Source organism: Agelaius phoeniceus, chromosome 8 (genome assembly GCF_051311805.1).
Source record: "Agelaius phoeniceus isolate bAgePho1 chromosome 8, bAgePho1.hap1, whole genome shotgun sequence".
NCBI classification, from domain to species: Eukaryota; Metazoa; Chordata; class Aves; order Passeriformes; family Icteridae; genus Agelaius; species Agelaius phoeniceus.
Genome location: NC_135272.1, coordinates 14880444 through 14895604, shown reverse-complemented (window position 1 = coordinate 14895604; position 15161 = coordinate 14880444). Strand labels below are relative to the sequence as shown.

The window sequence follows — 15161 nt, the reverse complement described above, 5'->3', positions numbered from 1 at the left end:
GCGGCTCGCTGTGCCCGATGGGGGGGAGGCGGAGAGCGACTGGGTCCGGCTGGGGGTGGGGAGAGGCGGCATCGCCTCAGGCTGCGGCGGCCGAGGGACAGGCGGCTTTTGTGTGCCCCCTCTGCCTGCTGTTGTTTTTTCCAGGGGCTCTGCCTGCCTCTACGTGAGAAAACTCGTCCCTGTGTCGCGTTGAACAACAGAGACGGAGGGAAAATAATGACAGAGCCCCCTACCCGTCCCCGGGACACCTCTCCGCCCTGGGTTGTGGCTCTTTTGTCTGTCGTGCCTGAGGGAAGAGCGAGGTGGCCGCAGCTCTCCCTGTGCATGGGGACAAACGATGGTTTAAACCGCACGGGATCTCCCTGACTTGCACTAGTTTTTCCATCCTGGCATTGTTTTGGCTGTTGGATTACACCCACAGAGTGGGTAGGGTTTCATGCCGGGGGTGCGGTGTTGGTGTAGCTGGGATTTAATTTGCTTTGATGGTTGGGAATGTCCTGGTGTCAGGTTTTGTCTTCAGAAGCCATTGTGAGGTCTGTCTTGTTTTAAAGCAGGGAACTGATGCAGGTTTTGGTTTTTCCCCCTAGGAATTGGGAATGTTTTGTTTACCTCTGCACGCCTTTTTGCCCGGAATGTATCTGTTATTTTTATACATTTTAGTCAAGTATGCGTGACAAATCATTTGTTCCTCCAGCCAAAGCTACGGTTTTCTGTGCTTTTTTGCCATATTGAAAATGGCTGAAGTGGGGGAAAAAATTAAAGATTTGCAAAAATAGTTAACAGGTTCAAAGTAACCTGGATTGCAGCTGAGCTGCTTTAATAATTGTAACTAGTGTAGCAGTGCTGTCATTTAATGACTCTGCTGGAAGATAAATGCAGCATTTATACTCTATTCACATTATTTGGTTATAGAATTGTGAGATAATACAGGAATGCTCTGAGGCAGAAGTTAATGTATTCCTAAACTTATGTTTTCTTACTTCTTTCAGGCTTATGAGGATGTGGAGGTGGTTAATTTTGTCAGCTATAAATGTCTGTATTCCTGCATTTGAAGTCAATGAAGCTAATATGGGACTTCATGGCTGTATAAATAACCTGTGCTCAGGAGCAGTTGGTACATTATTGCCAGTTTCTAAGCTTCACCAGGAGTTCCATGGCTTTCTTCAGTGCATTAATACACAATGCTGATAATGAAATTATGGTTCCCACTAACATAAATAGAAGCAGACGTTATCAGGCACGTTTTCCTTTCCCAGTGATAGCTTATGGCTTTGCCTTCCTGTCCTAGAAAAGGGTCTGTCAAAGCAGACAGCCTGACAGGCTGCTTGGAGGGAAATTTAGAAAGGCAGGTACCATCAGAGCAGTCTGTTTTGACAACCAGAGACTTGAGTTTGTCAGTCACTTATGAGCAGCAGGAACCTTCATTGACATAAGTGGGAAGTAACTTGTATGGTTTCTGGTGTTTTGTTGTTCGTTTTTGTGAGGGTTTTTTGTCAGCTTTGTATCCAAACTAGCTTAGTTTAAAGCTAAATATTTTAGAAATTTCTGATGGGATTGTTGTGTGCTGATAATTTAAAAAACTAATATTCCAGTGAACAGATGAACATATGAATCTGGAAATTGCAGACATTTATAACACAGACTTTAATTTAGGGGCATCTTGAGGCATGTATTATTATATAAAAGTGCTCATGCTAAAGCAGATGAAGAGAAATGAGCAGGAATGCTTTTGGAAACTTCTGAGGTGTTGTCAATGATTCACCAGCAATCTGGGTGGAGCCATTATCAATCTTGTTGAATCACAGAAGTTGAAATTCAGTGAGTGTATATTAAAATAATGCTTTAATTACTTTGTATGGGGTTCAGAAGTCTTGGGTGACACTGATGCTGGCTATCTTTCATAGTGATGGCAAAAACTGATATCCCATTTAATTAAGGCCTCCATCTCTTAACTAATTGGTGCTGTAAAAGGTTGTTTCGTGCTACTTAGGAAATTGACCTTTCCCAGTCTGTAATATGTAGTGATATGAAGGATAATTACCTTTTATTTTTTAATCTGCACCAAGAATTACAGTTTATATGCTGGATGCCTGGGGGAAAAAGTTTCAGCCATTTGAAAGAACTTGTGGAGTCATAGCTTTCCAGTGGTATGATATGTAAAGCTGAATTAGAAGGAAAGAACTCATCTGCATGTAGGTTCCCAAACTTCCCAAGAATCTCAGAACAGTGATGCAGAAGCCACTATAAGGTATCTTTTAAGCAGGTGACCTTTATAAAACTTTTTTTTTTTTTTTTGTAAAGCCTACTCATTGTTTAAAATTCCTCTCCCACCATGGATTCATTGAGTCATTTTGCAGGTGAAAGTCTGTGTGGTTTTGTGATGGTTTTTCCCACACCCGGTAAATCAGGTGGTTGTTTGCTGGAGCATCCCAAGTAACATTGCAGGTGGGCCAGAAAAACAAATCTGACATGGCAGATAAAACATAGGGCAATTAGTAGTTTGAAGTTAATGTCTTGGACTGTACTAAGTAACAAGTGGGAAACCATTATCTACAATATCCTGCTATTGTGAAAGATTATTATATAAACACACTGCACCGACTGAAATTTCAGTGTGACCTTCAGGATTCCATGTAGGCTCTGTTACAGTAATAAAGTCTAGGGACTCTGCTAGCTGAGAAAGAAACCACAAATGTTTACTTACACTGTATTACTTTCCTTTCTGAGCACAGGTTCCACAGTGTGCCCAGAATTAGGTGCAGTTCCCCTCACTGAGTCTGACCACTTGTTTTGCTGAAGAAGTGCATCTCTTGATAATTACTTTTTGCATCAGTCTCATTTTCTTCGTTACCAGTACAGTTAAAATTGGAATGGTATTAGATTTCCAAGGGGTAACTGATTTCCTAATGAGGTTTTTTATTTGTGGAAGTGGGTTAATGGGCAAGAAGGTGCAAAAGTCCTGATGGCTTATTATAAATAGATTTTTCTGATATAAAAATAATTTCTGGTTAGAGTGCTTGAGGAAATGGCTTTCCTGTTACTGCATGGTAGCAACATATTTGGTGCTATCAGCTGGAAAAGAAAGAGATTTTGGTGATAGAAATAGCAAGAATTGTAAATAATTTGCTGTAAATGTGTGTTGTCAGAGGCAGTACCAGTTGTGCACTGCTCTGTGTTAGAAGGTGTAGTGGGGTGTTTCACGCAGGTATGATGGGTGCCCTGGCCTCACACTGGGATTCCTTCCTAATGGAGTGAGAAGTGAGGCAAATGCACGGGGTCTAAGGGAAACTTGCAGTGGGCAGAGATGGCTTCTCATGTGCATCAGGGCATATATGCATATACAAAAGGGCCTGGACATCCTATGCAGCCTTTTACATGAAAACTTCTGCCCCACATGCTAGGTTAGGTTTTCTTCCCCCAGAAAAAATAAAAAGGTATTTCAGAAATCCTAAAAATCACATGGGGAATAAGATCTCTCTTTATCACTTGATTATACAAAGTAGGTAGAGGCCTATGTAAGCTACAATGTAAGCTACCTTGTTAGAATGAAGACATTTTTAGGAATGTGGACAAAAATCTTCATATGAGAGAGATGTGAGGAAGAGAGGGGAGACAAGGGAGGAGGGTTGTTTTGACACACAAAAGGATTCTTTTTTTCTTATTCTGCTACATAAGAAATGGAAGATATGCAGTTAAACTGAAAAGTAGTGGAAGTGTTGCTGGAGGAACAGATCTTTCACTTGCCTCACATAGATTGTGACAGAGTTGCCATGTAATTTGATACAAAGAACACAGAAGAGAGTGTTTGTGTCAGGCAACACTGTGGTGAGTCTGGAATTCAACATTACAGAAGCTGGAGGATTTATTGACAGTTATGCCTTCCAGCCATGGTCACTAAAACCACCATAAGGACATGTTGTTCTTGCCTCTGGCTGAATAGACCCCTCTCACTACAGATTGCTTGCAAAACCACTTTTTGAAGTATTAATTTTCAGTTACTAGTTTTCTGGTGTTTGTGGTGTGCATGTTTTATTGATCTGAGACAGGACTGCTTCAGCTACAAGACAACTGAAGGAACAAAGTGTTTGGTGTAGCTGAAATATGCTAGGCTGGGAAAATGAGATAAAATGAGATCTCACAGGTGGTTCCTTATTTCTTTCAGTTTGTTTTTTGTTTTAACATGGAAAGTCTGGTTGGTCTCATCTCTCTAGTATTCCAGTTAAATAGGTGTTTTTAAAATTGTCTAATTAAGTATTCTTTCAAAGCAGGCTGTTCATCTTAAATAAAAATCTGGACATTCCAAATGTAATTATTTTTCAGGTTACTTCTGTGTTCATTAGATTCTGTCAGGATAAGCTTTGAAAGTTGAGGTATGGTTGCTTTTAAACCTGTTGTTGTTAACAAAATGCTGGTTGATCAGCTGATGGAGCAGGAATATTTCTAGCTTGGATCTAAAGGTCTTCTCAGCACTCTCTCCTGAACTCATTTTGAGCAATTACTTTAGTTCAGATAGCGAGCTAGTTGAAAGGGTTTTCACCTTCAACTTTGAACTTCTTGCTATTTACAAAGGTGACATCTGCTAGAGTGGCAGGAATCTCACCTCTTTGCTGTGCATTGGAAGTTTACAGAGACTTGCAACTGAATATTTTTGATAAATTGTGTCAGCCAGTGTTGGTCCACATCTCAAAATTGGATGCTACCTTTAGGGCAAAAGGAGTCAGGTTTAGGGACGGTATTACAAAGGGAATGAATTGAAATTCATGCCACAGAGGATGGTCTTCATCACCTGCTTGTTAATAAACCAAGTTCTGTGGAGCACTCCCAGTGTTGGTAGCATTTAACTTTCTCCGTTACTCATAATGACTTGGCACTCTTCACTTGCTGTAGCAGTTGTGTTTGAATTAGTAACTTCTCCATGTCTTGCTACAGTCACTGGGTAATATAAATGCCCTTGAAGAGCACTGAAACAAAACTCATACTGTTGACTTACTTTTCTTGGAAGTCACATTCTTTCAGCTTGTTCTCCTTCACCTCCATTCCTTTTGTTACCACTTTAGAATGGAAGTCCTTGAGGTGCTATTTGATGTTAGAACTGTACCAACAAATGGAACTTTGGGATTTCATTATCCAGCTACTCACAGTACAGCAAGATAAAGTGTTTTGTCCTCTGGGTTTTTGGTTTTTTTTCAATTCTGTAAGATGTGAGAACTCAAGGAGAGACCTTGAAATTAATAGAAACCAAATTGTAAAGTAAATTGTAGAAAGTGAGTTCGATTAGCTTATGTGGCATTCCTGAATTGTGGCATGTTGCATAAACATTATTTTATGACCATTGGTGATTCTGGCAGTTATGCAGGCCTAATGATAGTTAAATCTCACCTTTCTGATACAAGCTCTTCTCTGGGAGCCTTAGTAGAAAAAATTTCCCTGCCTTTATAAGTGAACATTATGCTAAAGAAATCTTGAAAAATCTGCTTATGAGTCCAGTGAAGCAATCATCTCTGTTTGTGGTGTGTCACAATTTAAAATTCCTATTTCATTGTACGAAAATCAAGCTTGGATTTTGTGCCACAGATTGAGGTGGTTTGAGGAGATAGGAAATAGCAACATGATGTCCTTCTTTACAGTCTATGTATGGAAAATCTCAGCCTCAACCCTCTACACATGACAAATCCTCACAGCTATGTATGATGTTGCACATGTATTTCTTGAGCAATTGTTTGTTTACCATAGTGTCTGGGAAGTTGGTTCTAGATGTGGCTTAGGGGCTTCATACCAAATCACCAGTCCCCTAATGTAAACAGAGCTAATTAATCACATTGGAAAGATCTAGATAAACAGCTGTTTATCATCATACAGAAATTGTCACTAGCACCTGCACTGTTGTTCATTATTGTGTGGGTAGACAAAATCCTGAAAGTTTTGGAAGCTGGAAAATGGCTTGCTCTTAATTAGCAGCTCTGAAGGACAGTAATTCTTGGTCTTGCTTGCTTTGAGGAGATGTGGATTTTGGATCAAAAATAGATGACAACAGGGCAAAGTCTCATAAATTAGTAAAGCAATTGCAAAGGAAATATCACTTTCTGATGTACCTTTCCAGACTTGAAATAACTTTTCTCTAAGGAGTCTTTTTCTCTTTGCTTGCTAAAATGCTGTTTTCTTTTCTTTTTTTTTTTTTTTTTTTTTTTTTGTTGTTGTTGTTTCTTTCATTTAACTTTGTTCCACTCTAAGTTGCTCATCAATTCAGCCAGCTAATGCAGGTAACAGAGATGGCTTTTTGCCTCTTAGTGTCATTGCTTGATAGTTCAGAGTTGCAGGATAGGTGGTTTGGATAATGGAGCAACCTGTGGTACTCTCTGTTCTTAGAATTTACTGAGGACTGTTGAAACATCACTGCTTCCTCTGGAACTGATGAGAAGTTAGGGAATATTGTGACTTCCTTGTTGTTGTAAATTTGAAAGGGGACATGGAGAAAGATAAAAATAAGTTAGGCTGAACTGGCCTGATGAGATGGACTGGGTTAGTTAAGCCAAAGGCACTCAGGCTGTCCTTCCTGTTTTATGAGTCATTCTGCCATTTAATTGTGTTAGAAGGCCTCCTGTAGAATTAATTAAAAAGGAGACCTTATTAGTGCTGCAAAAACCTATAGTCAATTTGAATTTTAGTCTTCCTTGTTTAAACCAGGCCTTATGGATAGAAGATTGACACTGTAACTTCTTTGTAAGTGAATCATAACAGTGGAAAGAAAATGTTATTCAGGGCAGTGAGAATTGCTTCAAGTTTGGTTGTTTGGAGTAGACCTGACTATTTAAAATGTAACTGTTTGTTGCCAGCTATTGTCAGATTCTACTGAAGAGATGTGAGCCAGCAGGATTGTCTTCTGGACTTGCTATCCTGTGTGTGGATTGTTAGTTTCCTGTACTTGTGTGCTGTATTAAATCATGCTGGTGAATATACCTCCTTCATGCTACCTTTTAATGCTGCTTATCTGCTGTCTTGTAGTTTTTACAAAGCCATTTCTTGGTTTGAAGACATCTCACATTGATTCCATCTGGTTTTGTCTCCTGAACATTTTATTCCATTTTAAGGATGTATTTGTGTTAAGAATCTTCAGGGACCTGAATAATTTCAGTGCACAGAAAAGGTGCTCAAAGTAAGGCTTGGCTGTGTTTAGAAACCCTCTATACCATCCCATCTCTTTTTTTAGAAGAGCTTCCCTGTTGATAACAGTATGAGTGGAGGTATATGGAATAACTTAGTTCTAACTCGTGCCAAAATGCATTGGCAAACTGAGCTTTTTGGTTTTCCCTTCAGTGATGCTGCTTAGCATTTTATTGGTGACCTGCCTGTAGGCATAAAGGTTCTGTTGGAGTGCAAGATGCTTTTAATTTTTATTAAAATAATAAAGTGAAAGGCTGTGCACAAAGCTCTCAAACACCTTAACCAGGAAGGAAAAAGGCACAGCCCAGTTGGTTGCAAATCAAAATAAATTCCCTTAAGTTATACTTGTAGTAAATTTACCCCTTTTCTCTAGTTATTAGTAGACTTAAGTCTTATCTTCTCTCTGAGCAGTGTGATTTTTGCAGAATATACTCTTAGTGGGGGGAAACTTGGCAAATTTTCATCTGTCCGTAATGCATGAGGTTCTTTCTCATTTCTGTAGCATTTGCAAAAAGGAAAAAATAAAAATAGGACTAATATGGTGATATCAACACTGGCAAGTAGCTTTCAGGCTTTTTTTCTAACATTCATTCCATTACCAGGAGTATTGGAAATTCATCAGTTAAGGCAGAATAACCGAAGTGTCAACGTCTGCACCGCAGTTCATAGAAATGCAACATTTCCTGCCTGATTTTCTGTAAATCTGAGGATTTACATGATTTCAGCAGAGACCTGTAGTAAGCTTTTCTGGTCACTCCTTTCTCAGTGGAACTTTTCTGTCAAATGCTTCTAACAAAATAGCACTCAGGGGCGGGGTGGGGATGTCTGTGGGTGCGTTTCTGAGGAGAACTCTGTGCTCACAGCAGTTTTTATGTGAGTTTTTAGATTCACTAGACCGGTTGAGAACAGAACTTGAGCTCTGTCAAGTTGAAGCTTGGCCATGGTGTGGGTGATTTCAGGACATGCCAGGAGGGAAGGCTTCCACAGAAACCCTGGATACTGGCATTTGAGGGTGTGATGATGTGGCTGTCACATTAGGCACTATGGGAGAGGGGAAAGGGGTGTGGAGTCAGGATTACTCACCAGGTATTAAAACAGTCACAGGTATATTTTAACTAAAATCTCAACTGAAAAAAAAACAACCCAACCTTCTACAGTGTCTTCCTGTGAGTAATACAGGTATTCATTCACCTGATAAATAAAAATGGGGCTTGTCCTTCCCCAGGAGAGGACAAAAGGGGGAAGAAGCCCTTGCTTATTTACCAGTTTATATGACAGTAATTGGGAGTTTTAAGGACGGGGAAGTGAGTGACAGCAATCCTTTCCTTCAAGCACATCCAATAATTCATTAATGTAATTTCAGAAACTTGGTTTAGCATTTGAGAAGTGAGAATAGTCGGTGATGTTGATGTGACAAGCTGCTATGTGAGTTGTCATTACAGAATAAAAATGGACAGTAAGCCTATGGAAATCCAGTGACTCCAGTATGCTAATAAATACATTTAAATACTTTGTTCTTGTAAGGTTTTGCATGCTGAATAATTCCCAGTGCAGTTATGAAGGATACACTAGTGCTATTACAGCTGCCTCTGACTTACCCATTTTTAGAATTTTCTCTTTTGAATTGTTTGTCATTAGGTTTTAGCGTACTGTCATTGCTTTTATTCCAAAAACAGCAAGTGGCTGAATATAGGAATATGTGTAAAGGAACTGCATGGGTGGGAAGAGAGTTTCAATGCCTAGTTTTCCTTTCCTATCCCTTACCATATATTTGGATATCTGCTGTTTAACCAGGCTTACACAACACAAGCCAGAGGAAATTTAAATTATCAAATCATGCAAATATTGGCTGTACATGGCTGGCTTGTCATTTGTCATGGCTTGGACTGCAGCAACAGTGGTTCAATGGGCAGCTGAGTTCTCTTTTTAAGTCTCTTAAAAACAGGAAATTTGAAACATGGAAGGATCTTTCTGGGTAGTTCATGTGAGCCATAACTGTAAAACATTGATCAGGTGTACTCTGTACTCTCAAGGTGCTGGACAAGGTATCGCTGTAGTCAGGGTGTGTAAAGGCCCAATCACTTGTGGTCTCATGGCAGTCTGGGACAATGCCTGTTAAAATCCCATGGTGAGCTGTCACTACTTCAAGGAGATTGTTAATGGAACTTAAACTACCCTAATGAACTACAGAGTTGCTTGATTTTGCAGCTACTGTTATTTTCTTTCTGAGCATATTTCAGTCTTAAGATACTAGACTAGATAAGCCTTATCTAGTCCAGTATCTTAGTTTTCCTTGAGTGAAGTCTAAATTTCTGTGAATCAAGTTCATTAGTGCAAGTTTACCCTTTGCTTTTAAAAAGTTAAGCTGGTTCAGCATGCTGTGGAGATCTGTGTACTTTTTAGTAAGGCAACTCTGGCAGTAGTTTGTGAGATAGTTTGTGAAATTGTATCCCATGTGTTTTTTATTTTACATCCTTCTGGTTGCTGGTACTGCAATAATATAGTTGTAATATGTTTTTAGAGATGAATATATCTTTGAAGACTGGGAATGAGAAAAATTCTTTGTGGACTGCTCCATTTAGAATAAGTCTCATGCAAAGTAAGTAGTAACTAAGAGGACTTTCTTCTAAAAGACAGCATTCCCTGTTTGGAGGAGAACTGCTTTTACAAGTCATAAGCAGCAAAATTCATCAAGTTGGCACTGGATTTTTAATAGATTACTCCCAGGATTATTGCCTTTTGCCTTCTTGATTGAAGGATTTTCAAGTTAGGTAACTTTAAACTTCTATAATTATAACTAGGGTTATAATTCAAAACCTCTTAAGAGGATATAGGATATTCTTTTTCCCAGTTGAATTCAGGCTCCTGCAAAAAATAAATAAACCTCTTATCCATTACTGATGGGAAGATCAGTGAGATATTGAGGATTGGGTTTTTTTTCTTACACATGAATATCTTATGTTGTTTGCTCTATTAAAAAATGTAAGGCAACAGCTTTCATTTTTGTGGTTAAGCCTGAAATGTTTGTTACTGGTTTAAGAGTAGGTGTTTAATGGAAACCCTGAGAATTGAGCCTTTTGTTACCACTCACTAAAACGGTGGGTAATTTTGTCATGGGTTTGACACTGGCTAGAAGCCAAGTGCCCACAAAAAAAAAAAAAAAAAACCCAAAAAAACTATTCACTTTTTCTCCTCTCTATAGTTGAGCAGAAGAGGGGGAAAGGTCAACTAAAAGGCTCATGGGGTGAGATAAGGATTAGGAGAAAACACGCTAAGGGCAAAACAGGCTCAAAAATTAAAAGGTATAAAGAAAACTTTATTAACGGAATTAAAAGGATAATGAGAAGTAAAAGAAACCTTTAGAACACCCTCACCCCGCAGCTCTTCTTTTCCCATCACTGACAGTGCAAGGAGACAAAACATGGAGTTTATAGTCAGTTTGTCACTTCTAAAAATCTTTTCTTTAGTTTGTTTAGGGAAAGGACTCTCTTCTGTTACGCTGGGGGGTCCTTCCCACGGGAGACCATTCTCTGTGAACTTTTCAAATGTTCTGATTTTCACGAGCGGCAGTCCTGCCCGATGTGCTGCAATGTGAGTCCCTCCCATGGGCAAAGCAGTCTTCCCACAACTGTTTTTCATGGGCCATTTAGTTTGTGGGATGTAGTGTTTAAGGGTTAGCTGTTCTAGTGGAAAAGCAAGGCTCCTCTTCCTCTGTCTCTGGAAGCCAGGGTTCTCTCTGTTCAAGTTTCTCTTAGACTACAGCTTTTCAGCATCCACACACTCTGGTGTGAGCGCCTGTTTTTTCCACGGACTGTGGGTCAATTCTGCATCTTCCCCATCTACTTCATGAATTACAGGGAAACTGTGGTGTTATAGTCCTCACCATGGCTTGCAGAAGAATCTGAACTCCCATGCCTGGAGCACCTCCCTCCTTTTCACCAACATTAGTATCGCCATTTGTTCTCCTCACACGCCTTCACCTTCTCCTTTTTCTGACTCTGAAGAGAGTTGGTGTCCGTAGGTTCCTTTGTTATCAAGTTCTATCAACTGTAAAGTTTTTATAGAGTTCCCCAGCGCTCAAAGGTTGATTCTGTCCAGGGAGTGCATCGGGAATTGCTCGCCATGGTCATGTGGTCCCTGCCAGCACCGGCCGCTGGCTCCACTCAGCACCTCTCCTCATCCAGGGCACTGAAAAAGAAGAGCTGCTGCCGCCTCTTCTGCCCTTCTCCCCACACACAGCATGGCTAAAAGCAGCTAAGCAAGTCAAGTTCATTGTGATCCAAGCCAAAATGGCAGCGGCCGTGGGCGCCGCGCCGGTTCCAACCACGCGGTCCTGGCTGAGCGGCTGCTCCCGCCGCTGGCCCCAGGCACATGGGTTCGGCTGCGTGGCTGCTCGTGGTGCCAGGATGGTCCCCCCAGCAGCATGGTCCCGATGGCCATGCTGGGAAGGGGCCCAGTGGCCCCTCTCTCTACCCCTCCGAGAGGCCAAAGAGGAATTGAGTTCCCTTTTTACTTTTTTGACTACGTTGTCACAGAGGCGTTGCTAACTTCCCTCATTGGACAGCCAATATGTCCATTGTTGGAGCCTTTAGGGATTGGCTCTGCTGGACATGGTAGAAATTTCGAGGAGCTTCTATTTCAGAAGCAACCTCTGTGGCTTCCTCCACCCCCACTAAAAGCCAGATTGTGTTAAACTAACACAACTTTTAATGATGTTGTCAAGCTGCAAAGAAAAGATTCTATTTTTATAAATCTAGAAGGTGAGACTGACACAAAGGCTGCAAAATATTTAAGGATGGGATTTTTTTCATGTAATTGAAGGTTGCCTGAAAAGTCTAATTCCAAAGGAGTACTTTGCCCCAGGCTATTTTTGGCCTCTGGAACTGCTTTTTTTAGCAGTGCTACAAATTGAATCACCGGCTGCCAGTATCGTTTAAAGCAATTGAGGCTCAATTACATTCTGAGTCAGACGTACCTGAATTAACCTGCTTTTCAGCAACAGTTGTGTGACCTCTCCTGCTGCTACTTAAAGACTTTAAGCTCTGTGTGAATGGTAATTGAACACTGCCTAAAAGTCTTGAGCAGGCTTGTCAGTGCTGAATAGTTTTGGGATTTTTACATCAAATCTGTTAGAGATGTGGAGAAAATCTTGTATAGTGTGTTGACTAGCTAATTTTTTATTTATGCAATTGTTAACAAGAGAGCTGAAATTCTCCAGGCTCGGTGCCATTTCTGCCGCAGCTGCCTCTTGACCCTGGATGACTCCAGAGCTGCAGTGTAGATTAGGTTGTGTTATTAAAACACAATTGCAGTTTCTGTCATGAAAACAGGTAGAATAAGATAACGAACATGAGTTTCACAGATGAGTAATATTCCTGCTATTTTCGCAAGTGAAGCTATTACAGGACTCAACAAAGAAGTATTTCTGGTTTTGTTTGGGCCCTGTGAGCTATTTTTGTATCAACTATTGTAGCATTGACAATGGCTTCCTTATTTGCAGCTAGGTTCTAGGGGCAGTAAAGTGATGTGAGTTATGGACTGCTAGAGCATTCTCTGGACAGTCCTTCACTAGGTGCTGTAGCTGCAATGAGCTGAAAGGATGGCTTTGACTGTATTTGCATAACTTGCACCATTAAGCATTGCTTAAATCTAGCACTGTTTTTGAAATTAGGTAATTTTGGTGTGGATTTAGTATAAAGTAACAATTCCACAAATTATTGCTCGTATTCCTTATTCCATTTCACCTACTCTCATCATTCCAACCTGTTAGTGTAGCCTTATTGTTAGGACTGCTAAATTACGTTTAGGTAGCTGGTTAAAATTTAGACAATACTTTCAAGATGGCTTCCATTAATGAAGAAATACATAAAAAGTCTCTGTTGCCCTGGTTGTGCCCAAATAAGCTGCTTATGAAAATACACCTAAGAACTTGACAAGTCTACTGATGCTAAAAGTGTCTGCCTTGAAGTTCCTTCTTCTGTGCTTCCCACATTTTTTTCCCTTGTTTCCAGGTCTTCTTAACCATTTTAACAGCTTTGGAACATCTTTTGGAACCTTTGAGGAGTGAATGTGAGGAGAAAGAAAATTTGATTTGGATAGGCTTAGGTCCATAGCAGAGATGAAGCATGGGCATGGAGAGTACTTTCTGTCAAGTAGCTTAGACCCTGCTCTAAGCCTATGTCTGAAAATGCCCTGGAAATGCAAAATAGGTAAAGTTTCAGTATCTCTCTACCTTGGTTGTAGAATGCAAATATGAGTCTGGATGCTGGGTCTTCACAAGGCTAAGGTGAGTAACACATATGAGTTTTTTCAGAGAGATTACATTCTCTTGCTGCTGTGCTAAATCTCATTTGAAGTATCATGCTTGTAGGTAGTGGCTGTGATTTGCTCTTTGTTCACAGCTTGGGTATTTTCAGAGAATCAGTTGATCAGGTTGGAAGGGATCACAGTGGGTCATTGGGTCCCCCCTCTCTGCTCAAGCAGGGTCATTCCAGAGCACATGGCACAGGATTGTGTCCTGACAGGTCTGGAATACCTCCAAGTGAGAGACTCCACAGCCTCTCTGGTCTCTGCTCCAGTGCTCAGTCACTGCACAGGAAAGAAGTTCTTGGTCATGGTGGAACTTCTTGGGCATCCATTTCTGCCCATGGTCCCTTGTCCCATTGCTGGGCCCCAGGGAGCAGAGCCTGATCCTTGCTCTGAGCCCTCCCTGCAGGCAGGGACACAGGGGGATGAGGGCCCCTCTCACTGGGTCTGCTCTGGAGGCTGAACAGCCACAGGTTCCTCGAGAGAGCTGCTCCACGCCCTTCCTCATCTCCTCAGCCTCCTCTGGGCCTGCTCCAGGAGCTCCAGGTCTCTCCTGCCCTGAGGAGCCCAGACCTGGACACAGCAGGGGGAGTATCAGCCCTGGGAGAGCTGGCAATGCTCTTCCTATTGCATCCCAGAATACCATTGGCCTTCTTGGCCACAAGGGCACTCATTTAATTAATGTTTAACAATTCTCTTAGCAGCTAGACTTGACTGATCTGGGAGAGAAAGGAGGAAAACCTGGATTATCTTCTCTTAGCAACTCCTCAGGCTGCCTGCCTCAAGTTTTTGGTGAAACTGCTGTGTTGTGGTGGGCACAAAAGTGTTTTGCCATGCACATTGTTTGTAAATGGGCATCTTTTCTCTGAAGCTGATGGTGCCATACCATTTCATCATAATGCAGAAATGATATCACATGCTGGACTGAACAGGTGCATGAAGTAAAGGATCTGATTTATTGAAGCTGATATAGTTCAATAATTCTGTATCAAAATCTTTGAGAGAACAGTGTAATGGATAGAAATACAATAAGGCTCAGAGGGTGAAAAAATATTCTTTGTCTCTCTGAAGTCCCACTATGATAAAATCTATGTGCCACAAAAACGAGGTGCTCCATTGCCTTTGGAAATAACCTCACAGTAGTCTAGAGATGGCTTTGTATGTAACACAGAAAAAATATCCCACCTTGTGATGATGTTTAAAATGAACTGTACATTAAACAGGCAGGCAAGCAACTACATTGGTAGTTTTGTTAAAAAATTCATTCGTTTTCACTGCTCTTGACTTTCTGCTGTTATTAAAAGATTTTTTTAATGTTTAAATGCGGTCTTCCAAAATAAATTGCTTTGAAGGTAAATAGAATAACTGAAGCTTTATTAGAGAGTAGTTATGTAAACAGCAGTTATTATATGTTATTAACATGAATTTATTTGACATCTATTTTTAAAATAAGGGTGACCTCTACTAAGTTACAAGAAAAGCCACCTCCCAATCAGAGAAATGAGAACCAAGAAGCAAACACTATAAAGAAATCCTGAGACTTAAGTTTTCAAGTGGACACTGAGAATGTTTGCTTAATACCTGTGGAGTTCTTCATAAAATGGGATTTTACATTTCCATTTTACACTTTCAATAACAATGAAATAGAAGCCTTTTATGGCCTATGCTGGGCAGTAGCATTTCTATTCACTTAA

General features: G+C 40.6%; 1 protein-coding gene across 10 annotated transcripts in view; it reads left to right on the top strand.

Moving 5' to 3' along the window:
- The window catches only part of RC3H1 (ring finger and CCCH-type domains 1), a 62768-nt gene that overhangs the window by 403 nt on the left and 47204 nt on the right, over positions 1–15161 (top strand). The window lies entirely within an intron of this gene.